Source organism: Rattus norvegicus, chromosome 16, assembly GCF_036323735.1.
Source record: "Rattus norvegicus strain BN/NHsdMcwi chromosome 16, GRCr8, whole genome shotgun sequence".
Taxonomy (NCBI): Eukaryota; Metazoa; Chordata; class Mammalia; order Rodentia; family Muridae; genus Rattus; species Rattus norvegicus.
The window spans coordinates 88,369,444-88,383,757 of NC_086034.1; the positions used below are offsets into that span (position 1 = coordinate 88,369,444).

Genomic DNA, 14,314 nt, shown 5'->3' on the forward strand with positions numbered 1-14,314 from the left:
GGATATACATTCTTCTCAGCTCCTCATGGTACTTTCTCCAAAATTGACCATATAATTGGTCAAAAAACGGGCCTCAACAGGTACAGAAAGATAGAAATAATCCCATGCGTGCTATCGGACCACCACGGCCTAAAACTGGTCTTCAATAACAATAAGGGAAGAATGCCCACATATACGTGGAAATTGAACAATGCTCTACTCAATGATAACCTGGTCAAGGAAGAAATAAAGAAAGAAATTAAAAACTTTTTAGAATTTAATGAAAATGAAGATACAACATACTCAAACTTATGGGACACAATGAAAGCTGTGCTAAGAGGAAAACTCATAGCGCTGAGTGCCTGCAGAAAGAAACAGGAAAGAGCATATGTCAGCAGCTTGACAGCACACCTAAAAGCTCTAGAACAAAAAGAAGCAAATACACCCAGGAGGAGTAGAAGGCAGGAAATAATCAAACTCAGAGCTGAAATCAACCAAAGAGAAACAAAAAGGACCATAGAAAGAATCAACAGAACCAAAAGTTGGTTCTTTGAGAAAATCAACAAGATAGATAAACCCTTAGCCAGACTAACGTGAGGACACAGAGAGTGCATCCAAGTTAACAAAATCAGAAATGAAAAGGGAGACATAACTACAGATTCAGAGGAAATTCAAAAAATCATCAGATCTTACTATAAAAACCTATATTCAACAAAATTTGAAAATCTTCAGGAAATGGACAATTTCCTAGACAGATACCAGGTATCGAAGTTAAATCAGGAACAGATAAACCAGTTAAACAACCCCATAACTCCTAAGGAAATAGAAGCAGTCATTAAAGGTCTCCCAACCAAAAAGAGCCCAGGTCCAGACGGGTTTAGTGCAGAATTCTATCAAACCTTCATAGAAGACCTCATACCAATATTATCCAAACTATTCCACAAAATTGAAACATATGGAGCCCTACCGAATTCCTTCTACGAAGCCACAATTACTCTTATACCTAAACCACACAAAGACACAACAAAGAAAGAGAACTTCAGACCAATTTCCCTTATGAATATCGACGCAAAAATACTCAATAAAATTCTGGCAAACCAAATTCAAGAGCACATCAAAACAATCATCCACCATGACCAAGTAGGCTTCATCCCAGGCATGCAGGGATGGTTTAATATACGGAAAACCATCACCGTGATCCATTATATAAACAAACTGAAAGAACAGAACCACATGATCATTTCATTAGATGCTGAGAAAGCATTTGACAAAATTCAACACCCCTTCATGATAAAAGTCCTGGAAAGAATAGGAATTCAAGGCCCATACCTAAACATAGTAAAAGCCATATACAGCAAACCAGTTGTTAACATTAAACTAAATGGAGAGAAACTTGAAGCAATCCCACTAAAATCAGGGACTAGACAAGGCTGCCCACTCTCTCCCTACTTATTCAATATAGTTCTTGAAGTTCTAGCCAGAGCAATCAGACAACAAAAGGAGATCAAAGGGATACAGATCGGAAAAGAAGAGGTCAAAATATCACTATTTGCAGATGATATGATAGTATATTTAAGTGATCCCAAAAGTTCCACCAGAGAACTACTAAAGCTGATAAACAACTTCAGCAAAGTGGCTGGGTATAAAATTAACTCAAATAAATCAGTTGCCTTCCTCTATACAAAAGAGAAACAAGCCGAGAAAGAAATTAGGGAAACGACACCCTTCATAATAGACCCAAATAATATAAAGTACCTCGGTGTGACTTTAACCAAGCAAGTAAAAGATCTGTACAATAAGAACTTCAAGACACCGAGGAAAGAAATTGAAGAAGACCTCAGAAGATGGAAAGATCTCCCATGCTCATGGATTGGCAGGATTAATATAGTAAAAATGGCCATTTTACCAAAAGCAATCTACAGATTCAATGCAATCCCCATCAAAATACCAATCCAATTCTTCAAAGAGTTAGACAGAACAATTTGCAAATTCATCTGGAATAACAAAAAACCCAGGATAGCTAAAGCTATCCTCAACAATAAAAGGACTTCAGGGGGAATCACTATCCCTGAACTCAAGCAGTATTACAGAGCAATAGTGATAAAAACTGCATGGTATTGGTACAGAGACAGACAGATAGACCAATGGAATAGAATTGAAGACCCAGAAATGAACCCACACACCTATGGTCACTTGATTTTTGACAAAGGAGCCAAAACCATCCAATGGAAAAAAGATAGCATTTTCAGCAAATGGTGCTGGTTCAGCTGGAGGGCAACATGTAGAAGAATGCAGATCGATCCATGCTTATCACCCTGTACAAAGCTTAAGTCCAAGTGGATCAAGGACCTCCACATCAAACCAGACACACTCAAACTAATAGAAGAAAAACTAGGGAAACATCTGGAACACATGGGCACTGGAAAAAATTTCCTGAACAAAACACCAATGGCTTATGCTCTAAGATCAAGAATCGACAAATGGGATCTCATAAAACTGCAAAGCTTCTGTAAGGCAAAGGACACTGTAGTTAGGACAAAACGGCAACCAACAGATTGGGAAAAGATCTTTACCAATCCTACAACAGATAGAGGCCTTATATCCAAAATATACAAAGAACTCAAGAAGTTACACCGCAGGGAAACAAATAACCCTATTAAAAAATGGGGTTCAGAGCTAAACAAAGAATTCACAGCTGAGGAATGCCGAATGGCTGAGAAACACCTAAAGAAATGTTCAACATCTTTAGTCATAAGGGAAATGCAAATCAAAACAACCCTGAGATTTCACCTCACACCAGTGCGATTGGCTAAGATCAAAAACTCAGGTGACAGCAGATGCTGGCGAGGATGTGGAGAAAGAGGAACACTCCTCCATTGTTGGTGGGATTGCAGACTGGTAAAACCATTCTGGAAATCAGTCTGGAGGTTCCTCAGAAAATTGGACATTGAACTGCCTGAGGATCCAGCTATACCTCTCTTGGGCATATACCCAAAAGATGCCTCAACATATAAAAGAGACACGTGCTCCACTATGTTCATCGCAGCATTATTTATAATAGCCAGAAAATGGAAAGAACCCAGATGCCCTCCAACAGAGGAATGGATACAGAAAATGTGGTACATCTACACAATGGAATATTACTCAGCTATCAAAAACAACGAGTTTATGAAATTCGTAGGCAAATGGTTGGAACTGGAAAATATCATCCTGAGTGAGCTAACCCAATCACAGAAAGACATACATGGTATGCACTCATTGATAAGTGGCTATTAGCCCAAATGCTTGAATTACCCTAGATCCCTAGAACAAAGGAAACTCAAGACGGATGATCAAAATGTGAATGCTTCACTCCTTCTTTAAATGAGGAAAAAGAATACCCTTGGCAGGGAAGGGAGAGGCAAAGATTAAAACAGAGACTGAAGGAATACCCATTCAGAGCCTGCCCCACATGTGGCCCATACATATACAGCCACCCAATTAGACAAGATGGATGAAGCAAAGAAGTGCAGACCAACAGGAGCCGGATGTAGATCGCTCCTGAGAGACACAGCCAGAATACAGCAAATACAGAGGCGAATGCCAGCAGCAAACCACTGAACTGAGAACAGGTCCCCTATTGAAGGAATCAGAGAAAGAACTGGAAGAGCTTGAAGGGGCTCGAGACCCCAAAAGTACAACAATGCCAAGCAACCAGAGCTTCCAGGGACTAAGCCACTACCTAAAGACTATACATGGACTGACCCTGGACTCTGACCCCATAGGTAGCAATGAATATCCTAGTAAGAGCACCAGTGGAAGGGGAAGCCCTGGGTCCTGCTAAGACTGAACCCCCAGTGAACTAGTCTATGGGGGGAGGGCGGCAATGGGGGGAGGGTTGGGAGGGGAACACCCATAAGGAAGGCGAGGGGGGAGGGGGATGTTTGCCCGGAAACCGGGAAAGGGAATAACACTCGAAATGTATATAAGAAATACTCAAGTTAATAAAAAAAATAATGGAATAATGGAATAGATATGTGAAGAATAGATGCAACAAGGAGATAGGAAAATAGGAAGAAAAAACAGTAAGTGGAGGAAGGAAGAAGGTAAAAGAAGGAACCAAGAATGCAAGGAGAAATGGAAGATTCCAGTTGAACCATAAGTTTCTACAAAAATGAAAATACCAATGAGCATTGACTCTTTTTTTCAGCTCTTTTCCAAAATTTAGTCACATTCAGAAGCCAATAGCAATAGAACTTATGCAAACTGCTTCTCAAAACACAGCAACAATTTCCTGAAGGCCAGGATCATAGTAAGACAGCTCATGGGATGGGACCTGAACCTCAAATTTAAGAGTCCATATCTTTTTATATAATCTTTACCGAAAGGGAGAAACTTAGTGGAAAGAAATCAGAATGCTACAGCATAAAGGATTCAATGAGAAACAGCATCTGGGAAGGTCCAGGAGTGAAATGAAATATGAAGTATTCATAAAGCCAAAATTCACATGATGGTGACATGTGAGAAATTCAGGAACAAAGAGGAACTGAGTTAAGAAGACACAGTTTTAGAGTATAGGGCCTTTAAAACACACACACACACACACACACACACACACACACACACACACACACTCAAATCTATTTCTAAGACAAATAGCAAAATGTTTTGTATTACTAAATAATAATCCCTAAAATATGATTTGAATAGAATGTGGCAAATGGTTAGAAGAAAAGAGAAGGCACGGAAACATTTAGTTCCTATGTTAAGATAGGACAAATGGCAACCCACAGATTGGGAAACGATCTTTACCAACCCTACATTTGTTAGAGGGCTAATATCCAAAATATACAAAAGAACTCAAAATGTTAGACTCCAGAGAATCAAATGACGCTAATAAAAATGGCACACAGAGCTCAACAAAGAATTCTCAACTGAGGAATCTTCATCTAAGAAACACCTAAAGAAATGTTCAACATCCTTAGTCATCAGGGAAATGCAAATCAAAACAACCCTGAGATTCCACTCACAGCAGTCAGAATGGCTAAGATCAAAAACTCAGGTGACAGCAAATGCTGGCGAGGATGCAGAGAATGAGGAACGTTCCTCCATTGCTGGTGTGACTTCAATCTGGTACAACCACTCTGAAAATCAGTCTGGTGGTTCCTCAGAAAATTGGAAATAGTTCTATCTGAAGACCCAGATATACCACTCCTGGGGATATACCCAAAAGAAGCCCCAATGTATAATAAGGACACATGCTCCACTATGTTTATAGCAGCCTTATTTATAATATCCAGAAGCTGGAAAAAACCCAGATGTCCCTCAGCAGAATAGACACAGAAAATATGGTACATTTGCACAATGGAGTACTACTCAGTTATTAAAAACAATGACTTTATGAAATCCACAGGCAAATGGATGAAACAAGAAAATATCATCCTGAGTGAGATAACCCAGACAGAAAAGAACATACATGGTATGTACTCATTGATAAGTAGATATTAGCCAAAAATTTCAGAATACCCATGATACAACCTATAATTCATATGGAGCTTAAGAAGAAGAAAGACCAAAGTGTGGATGCTTCAATCTTTCATAGAAAGGGGAACAAAATAATCACAGCAGGTAGAGGGAGGACTGGAATTAGCAGAGAGAGAGGAGTGGAAGGGGAAAAGGGTGGCAGGATCAGGTATTGGAAGGGATAGAAGTACTGACGGTCAGAAAATCGAATAGAGGTGTGTAGCAGTGGGAGATAGGCAACTCTTTCCAGGCACCAGGGAAATGAAAGGCTCCCAGGAGCCAATGGGGATGACTTTGGCCGAAATTCACAACAAATGGGAGATAGAACATATAGAGACCACCTCCAGTAGATAGGCATGGACTCCAGTTGAGGGATGGGGCTGCTCACCCATCTCAAAATTTTTAATGCAGAAATATTCCTGTCCAAAGGGAAGACAGGGACAAAAAAAATGGAACAGAAACTGAAGGAAAGGCCATCCCCCACCACTACCACCACACCTAGGTTATTTATCCCATCTGCAAACACCAAACCCAGACACTATTGCTGATGCTAAGGACTGCTTGTTGACAGGAGCCTGTTATGGCTGTTCCCTGACTAATACAGATGCAGATACTCACAGCTGACCATCAGATTGTTACAAGGGACATTACGAAGAGCTAGAAGGATTGAAAGAGCTGAAGGGGATTGTAACTCCGTAAGAAAAACATCAGCTAACTAGACCACCCAGCGCTCCTAGAGACTAAACCACCAACCAAGAGTATAGAGTATAGGGATTCATGGCTCTAGATGCATAGGTAGCAGAAGATGGCCTTATCTGAGATTAATGGGAGGGGAGGCCCTTTCTCCTGTGGAGATTTGATGCCCCAGTTTAGGGGAATGCTAGAGTGGTGAGGCAAGAGTAGGTGAGTGGGTAAAGGAGCACCATCATAGAGGCAAAGATGAGAGGAAAGAGGGGGAATGGGATGAGGGTGTGTGGAGGGGTAATCTGGGCAGAAGCTACTGACCCCTGTGGTTCAATTAGGTAAAAGTTGGAAGAAGCTGAGGAGGAGGGCGACCCAGTAGAAGGACCAACAGTCTTAATTAACCTGGATCCCTGAGATCTCTCACATACTGGACCACCAACCAGGCAGCATACACCATCTGATATGAGTCCCCCAACACATATATAGCAGAGGACTGCCCGGTTTGGGTTCAGTCAGAGAAGATGCACCTAACCCCCAAGAGACTGGAGGCCCCAGGGAGTTTAGAGGTCTGGTTGGGTGGGGGAGGGGGGATAGGGACATCCTCATGGAGATACAGGTGTGGGGAGGAGGTATGGGATGGGGGTGGACAGGGAGGGGAATAAAGTCTGGAGTGTAAAAAAAATAAATAAAATTTAAAAATGTAATATAAGAAAGAAATGCAAACAAAAGGATCAATTAACAAGAAAAAAGAAAGAAAGAAAGAAAGAAAGGAAGGAAGGAAGGAAGGAAGAAAGAAAGAAAGAAAGAAAGAAAGAAAGAAAGAAAGAAAGAAAGAAAGAAAGAAAGAAAGAAAGAGTTTGACCCAGCTTAAAGTAGGGTCAATGGAAAAATTCGTGGACAGCAAGAGTCCCTAGGGACAAAGACAGGAGTGATTTTATAAATTTGGAAAAGCAAAGGAGCAATGAAAACACATGTCTAGTTTGTGACTTGAGTCACTTCTGAAACAGAAGTTTTTAATCACCCAAAGCAGACGACAACGACCCAGATGTGTGTGCTTTATGGGAACTGAGAGAGGAGCTAATGACTATACTGTAGATTTATGGGATATTCAGTTAGACATTTGCATATAGGACTTCAAGTTCCCATTAAAGGCATGGCTGGGAATGTTCCGGGATATCATCGTGGGAGTTAAGTAATAGCATTACATATTGTGATCTCAATGAGAGGTGTAGCTTTATGTGGCTGTCAAATATCTTTTTCCCCTTAAGAAACTAAACCAATCAATACTTCCAAAGTTTCTATAAGGTACATTCAGCTATAAACGTCGTTAATCTTTCCTCTGACAAATCACACAGCAGATGTCTGCTGAGAGTGACTGAAGAAGCACAAGTAAATAGTTTATCATATAGATAATCCCTATTTAAATAAGACTCAGGCCATTGCATTCAGATAAAGTCCCACTATTCCTTTGGAGCCATGGAGAAACAGAGAATGTGGGCAGAAATGTTCCAATGGGTTGACATTTATACCAATACAAAATGGACAAGTATTAATTATGTCCCATTCATGATTTTGATGTTTCAGTCTGTAAATTATCTCTTCATCACACTATACTTACCCTATATTTAACCAGCTAGCATGCATTTTGTTTACAAATATATTTAGGATTTGCCATACACCTCAGAAGATTATTAAAAAAATGCTATACACCTCAGAAAAAGTGACTTCTTAGCTTGAGTTTTGCTTCTTTTTATCTGAGTATGATGCTACTGAAATTATGATAGATTGCAGAGGGTCTGAGGAAGGATTTTTGGAGAGAAAGTAGATTGTGTGACACATTTACTTATTTGTCTTTCAATGACATAATCTTCAGGTAATGATCCTTGAATTTAAATATCTTATTTTTTAAGATTCAGTGCCTTAGAGTTTTATGGCTGTGAAGAGACACACATAGCCATGGCAACTCTTTTAAAGGACAACATTTAATTGTATCTGGCTTACATTTGAGAGCTTTAGTCCATTATCCTCATGTCAAGAAGCCTAGGGGCATTCAGGCAGACATGGTACTAGAGAAGGAGCTGAGATGTCTGCATTTTGATTCCCAGGCTAAAAAGGGTGACTGTGTGTCACACTGGACATAGCTGAGCATAGGAGACCTCAAAGCCTGTGCCAACATTGACATACTTCCTCTAACAAGGCCACCCTTCCTCTAACAAGGCCACCCCTCTTAATAGAGCCACTCCCTCCATAGGCCACAGATTCAAACACATGAGTCTATGTGAGCCATACCTATTCAAACCACAACACCCCAGGGATATGTTTATTCAACTATATCACATCTAATTATCTAGAATGTTAGTAACTCGATGTTATGGTTATATCACATTGTATTTGTTGAATGAATATATGCCTTGATAGTACAGACTAGGTTAGTTAGCTAATGAACCACAAAGAGGCCCCATCTTTACTTTTTGTGCTGATGAATTGCAAGAAAGCCTTTAATTAGAGGTTTTTGGAAAGGAGAAAGATGCTTTCAGGAACAGAATGAGGGCGGGGAAACAAGAGACTCTATAAGGAAATAGATAAGGGTCAGCAGGTACAGCAGTAAGCCTGGGAAGATGACGAGTGGCAAATTTGCAAATAGGGTGAATTTCCAAGTGTCTGATGTGAAGAGAATAAATTTGAAACATTACAGCACACTGGCATCTCCTGGGTTGCCTACAAACCCAGGAAGACTTTAGAAGTGCTCTGCATTTTCTATCTGTTCTGTGGAAAGGGTTGTGGAGAGCGTGAATACAAAATGATTAAACACAGATGAAGGGCTGATTCTCTTCTTTACTGGAAGCAATGAAGAGGCTTCTAAAAATGCAGGCTTTGAGTTGTTAGGACTTAAATTAAGGCTCTGGTAATAAATCATAATTATATAGAAGAATAGAAAATTATTCCATAGCCAGAGTAAGTTGAGTTCCTTTTTTTTTCCCCTGCAAACAGCAAACACATAAAGATCTACCACATATTAAAGATACCACTTGGTTTGTTTCAGATGTGGCAATTTTACACACACTTAGCTGAAGCTACAACAGTGAGAGGAGGCTTGAATCTGGAAGCAAGGATCTGCGTGGATGGCAGTGGGATGTAGAAGGCACTGACAAGGAGTGGGGAAAGGAGGGGTTGCAAGAGTTGCTTGAATAATGTGGGTGTAGTATCCCCTAAGGACTGCTAGTTACACAGGAGTAGAAAAAAGGCTGAACTCAAGTATTTTATTTTATTTTTTAAAGAGCAAGCATGGGAAGTTTGGAATTCAGGGGGTGAAGACAAGCTGTGAAATTATGAAGGCAACAGAGCAGTGACAGGAGATGCTGGGCAGAAAGGGATGGAAGTCAAATTGTAAAGAAAGATGAGTTCAAAAGAGCTGAGTTCATAGTGACATCTTATATCCCAGAAGCATGATTATCTGGACAGCTCAACAATACAGGAATAATAGACATATAAAATAAAGTCACAGGTTCATTCAGTGAGTAACCGGACACATTATAAAGAGAATCATAAGGATGCCCTTAACTGGGGAGTAGAAAGACTACATATCTGACGTAACGAAAAACTAAAAAGAGGAAGCTGAACTGGGGATTTTGTGATCTACAGAGGCCAAAGGGTATGGAATAGGCACATTCACAACTCTCATGCAACCTTGACAGCTTCCACAGAGGCCAAGGATGAGAGTGAAAAAGAAGGGATCCCAGATGACTTCTAACACTCTTAAAGCAACTCGAAGACTCCAAGAATTAAGGCACTGAAGACCGGGAAGCCACTGGTGAGGATGAGGCCACTGGTTGGACAATGGTTTTTCAGGAGAAGTGCAGGAGGATCTCCAACCTCTCCATTTTAGTCTCAAAGTCTTTGAGGACATAGAGAGTGAGAAATGGATTAGTGAATGATGTAATGAACATGCTTGCCAAAGGATATTTACTTTAAGAAGACAGATTCAAGAGCAATATTTAGGACAAGAATAATGTGTTTGTCAAGTCTCTGTGATATTAAAAAGGTTACTGCACATTCAGATATTTCTTTTGTTCTTTGACTTCCTTCAGAAATCATTGTCCACAGCAACATTAGAGGTGAAATATATGTCACCAGGATAATATTGATAAAAATGTTGAGCTCCATGGGTGTTGCTGTCAAATGTGATAGAATTCAATTTAAATTGCTCTATTCAAATTCAGTTTGGTCAGTGAGAGAAAAAGTAAGCAGAGAGAGAAGTCAGGTTGGTACATGTCATTTTTAAAAGTAGGGAAAAAAAACCTTTCATTTTTTTAGGTTTCTTAGTTTATCACTAATGTTTTGTGATATTTAACAGATATAATAGGCAGAAAATTATATTCCAGGCTTTATATCACAGTTATCCGGTTCACTTTTGTGCTAAGGCAGAGTTCTGTCTCAAGGGAGCTTCAGAATGGCAGTGGATAAAGGATGGGCCCCTGGAGTATGAAAAGGATTCACTGGTTTGACTTCTTTCTCTATTATCCTTCGCCTATTCCCTCCCTTCTGAGATCCAGCTTCCCTGAAGAGGCTGCAAAGATTTTCTAGACTCCGTATGTTGCCCAAGGCAGTGGAGGCAATAGGACAAGTGGTATATGTCATCTAGGCCTTCTATCCATTCTTCATGCCAGCTTGTTGACTATAAGATACACGGGTTTGGGGTTTGAATGGGAGTGGCCTCCACTGGCTCATATATTTTAATATTTGTTTTCCAGTTAGTGACATCATTTTGCAAGGAGTAGGAGGCGCTTCTTACTGGAGAAGGCACGTCACCAGGGTATTCTTTGAAGTTTCAAAAGCCCATACCAGGCCCAGTCTATCTCTGCCTCCTGTCTGCTGATCAGGATGAGGCTCTCCTGCCTCCATGCCGCTGTGCTTCCCAGCGTGATGAGCAAAGAAAAACCTTCTGAGATTGTAAGCAAGCCACCAATTAAATGTTTTCTTTTATGAGTACCTTGGCCATGGTGTCTTTTCACAGCAACAGAACAGTAACCAACACACAATCCAAAGGGATCCTTCAGATGTTAACATAAATAATATAGGACAGAGACAAAAGGCCATCCGGAAATGTTTACCTCCAAGACTTTCTCTACCAGGCTCAACTGAAATCGTTCATTCAGAGTGGGTCAAGGTTTTATTCAAATACTTATTGTCCATTGTATTGAGTTTTTAACCCAAACACTTATATATATGTATGTGTGTGTGTGTGTGTGTGTGTGTGTGTGTGTGTGTGTGTGTGTGTGTGTATACCTCTTACATGATTTAAGAGGCCAACATAAATTTCCTGGTGGAAAATAAATTGCTCATTTCTAAGATTTGTTAATGTAATTTGTGACTGTATTCCTTCCATAGGTTCACATGATTTTCTGGCCTCTTGGAAGCATGATTCTCCCCCCAAAATGAGTTACTTGGTTATATGAATGCTGTATAAAAATAAATGCAAAAAAGTGGGCTTAAGAAGTTGGATAGCATACAGGCCCATCTTTACCTTGCGGGTAATAAGCTGAGAATGAAAGTGATCCCAGGATCCTTTGAGAATAAAAACCATCATTGAGAAACTTCTATTTGTCACTGTAGTAGGTTGTCCAAACCTTATCAGTTGTTCATCTACCCAGAGTTCAATGCTGAGGCTTTTCCATGTGTGATGGTTTGCATATGCTTGGCCAAGGGAGTGGCACTATTAGAAGGTGTGGCCTTTTGGATGAAGCGTGTCACTATGGGGGTGGGCTTGGAGACCCTCCTCCTAGCTTCCTGGGGATGCTCAGTCTGTTTCTGGCTTCCTCCGTGTGAAGATGTAGAACTCAGCTCCATGTCTGCCTGGATGCTGTCATACTCCCGCCTTTGTGATAATGGACTGAACCTCTGAACCTATAAGCCAGCCCCAGTTAAATGTTGTCCTTTATAAAGCTAACATTGGTCATGGTGTCTGTACACAGAAATAAGACCCTATTTAAGACACCATGTCTAACTAGTACTCCTTCCTGTTAGGCTGTCATATCATACATGCCTATTTTATGTAAGTATGTGCACTAGCATATAGGGACCTACATCTTTTGCATTTGTAATTTTTTATCCAGTTGCCTCATAAAAGACTAAAATAGAAGATTAGACTCCATTCAGGATCGCACAATGCCTCAGTAATCAATCTTTCTCATCATTGGCAGAGTGATATTTCAGAACTATGGAACAGGACAAAAGCTGATTTGAGATTCATACCGTTGTATACCTACTCACAAGGAAAAAAAAATTCCCAGAAGCAATTTTCACATCTGCAAATCTAGGAAATGGTTGAGGAAATTTGCATGATTTGGGCACATGAGTCCATTTTAGCACACAGACTCCTTCCTTTCATCTCCGAAGGGTGTGGAAAGGATATAAACATGTTTTTTGCAGATGATGTGAATTATTGACTGGCATAAATAGCAACTCACACTAAATGCCTCAGAAATGTGGCTTTTATTGAGTGAAGATGGCTTTCAGAAGAAAATATGTAGGAAAAAGTCGTATTTTATGAGACTTGATGATACGGACTTAGCTGTGGTAATTGTGTATATGAGTATGTGTATAATGTATGAATATATGTGAGTGTGCATGCATGTGTGCTCATGTGTATGTGTTTGCTTTGTATCTGAATATACTTCTATGAGGATCTTTCTTATGCAGTCAATGTCTATATTATTGGTTGAGTTGTTGGTATTCCAAGATAACTTAATGAAACATACAAGTAAGAAAATATACAAATAAGTAAACTGCTCCTGATAGCTGTACTGTCCATGTTAAATGGGGTGAACAAAATCAAAATATGGTAATTTTGTCAACTAAGGTAAAGAACTCAATATGTGTAGTACTTTTAAAACACATTCTAATATCAACCAGTCAGCTGTTATGTTAAAGGACATTGTTACATGTTTTGTGTACACAGACATTATTTTTGAGGCAAAATTCAAACAACATAAGAACTGTAAGTGATATAGTGAAATAGGAACCACACAAGTTAGAACAATCCTTTGTCTTCAACTGTAGGTAGAATTGAGACCACAAAGCTACCACAGTCCTCATGGGAAGTAAAAGAAAGGCCACTGTGAGTAAAGCAATATCAGCAGCAAAGAGACATCAATTGTAGAAGGGGAATTTGAGATAGTAGAAGAGTGTCAGTGGTGGAGAGGGGTGGATTGAGAGTAGATAGGAGTGTTACAAATGTCCCAAAGTGTGTGTGTGTGTGTGTGTGTGTGTGTGTATGTGTGTATGTGTGAAATGATCATCAAAGTATAATAAAAGAAGATTGTTAATCATGTTGGATCAAGATGGAAAGAACTCAGACTACTCCCTATCATTCTTCTGATCACTGTCTACTGTTTTTCTGCAAGCATGGATGATGACATTTTTAAAATACTTTAGTAAAAACTGAATGATTTTTCATCTGTAAGATCTAGAGTCTTTGTCATCAGAGGTAGCATATACAGCTTGAGATATTATTGGTTTCAGTGATGGGGAAAAAGCCTGTCAGTATTATTTACTTGAGGAACTTCAATTGATTAAAACTAGTTTCAATGATAGGAAATTCAGAAAGCATAGCAGTTTGTTGTTTTTTTGTTTGTATGTTTGTTTTTAACTACAGTGAATTAGAGCATCAGATTATATGCTTATGAGAGTAGAAAAAGGTTTGGGCAATTTTAAAAGAGTGTCTCCTACATGATAAATTGCTCTCTTCTTTTCTTTGCATATACTATATATGTAGGAAATATGCCAAATAAATATATTATGTATAATAACTATTTCATATTCTTTATATATATTTATGCAAATACACACACTTACCTGTGCAAGCATGCCTAAAGTCATACATAAATAGGTAATGCATGATTGAATGTATGTTTCTGAAGGGGTCATGCACAGAATTATGCTTGAGGACATGGTAAGTGCTACAGATGGGCCACACACTTATCCAAAGCCCTGGAACTAATTACAACTACGTGAAGTGTACTCCAAAATCTCCAACCCAGTAATTTCACTCTAAAAGTCCTATAGAGTAGATGTGTATGAAAGTGTACTCAGGCAAATGCCCCATGGTCATGACAGTATGACTTGGAACAGTTTCAAATGGGAAACAGCT

General features: G+C 39.5%; 1 long non-coding RNA gene across 2 annotated transcripts in view; it reads left to right on the forward strand.

Moving 5' to 3' along the window:
- LOC102546842 (uncharacterized) overlaps nt 1-11,154 on the forward strand; it is an 81,329-nt gene extending 70,175 nt beyond the window's left edge. For both annotated transcript variants that reach the window (XR_005495138.2, XR_010058802.1), the window contains one exon: nt 10,917-11,154. This is a non-coding gene — a long non-coding RNA (uncharacterized LOC102546842). The remainder of the gene's footprint in view (nt 1-10,916) is intronic.
- Nucleotides 11,155-14,314: the final 3,160 nt, after the last annotated feature.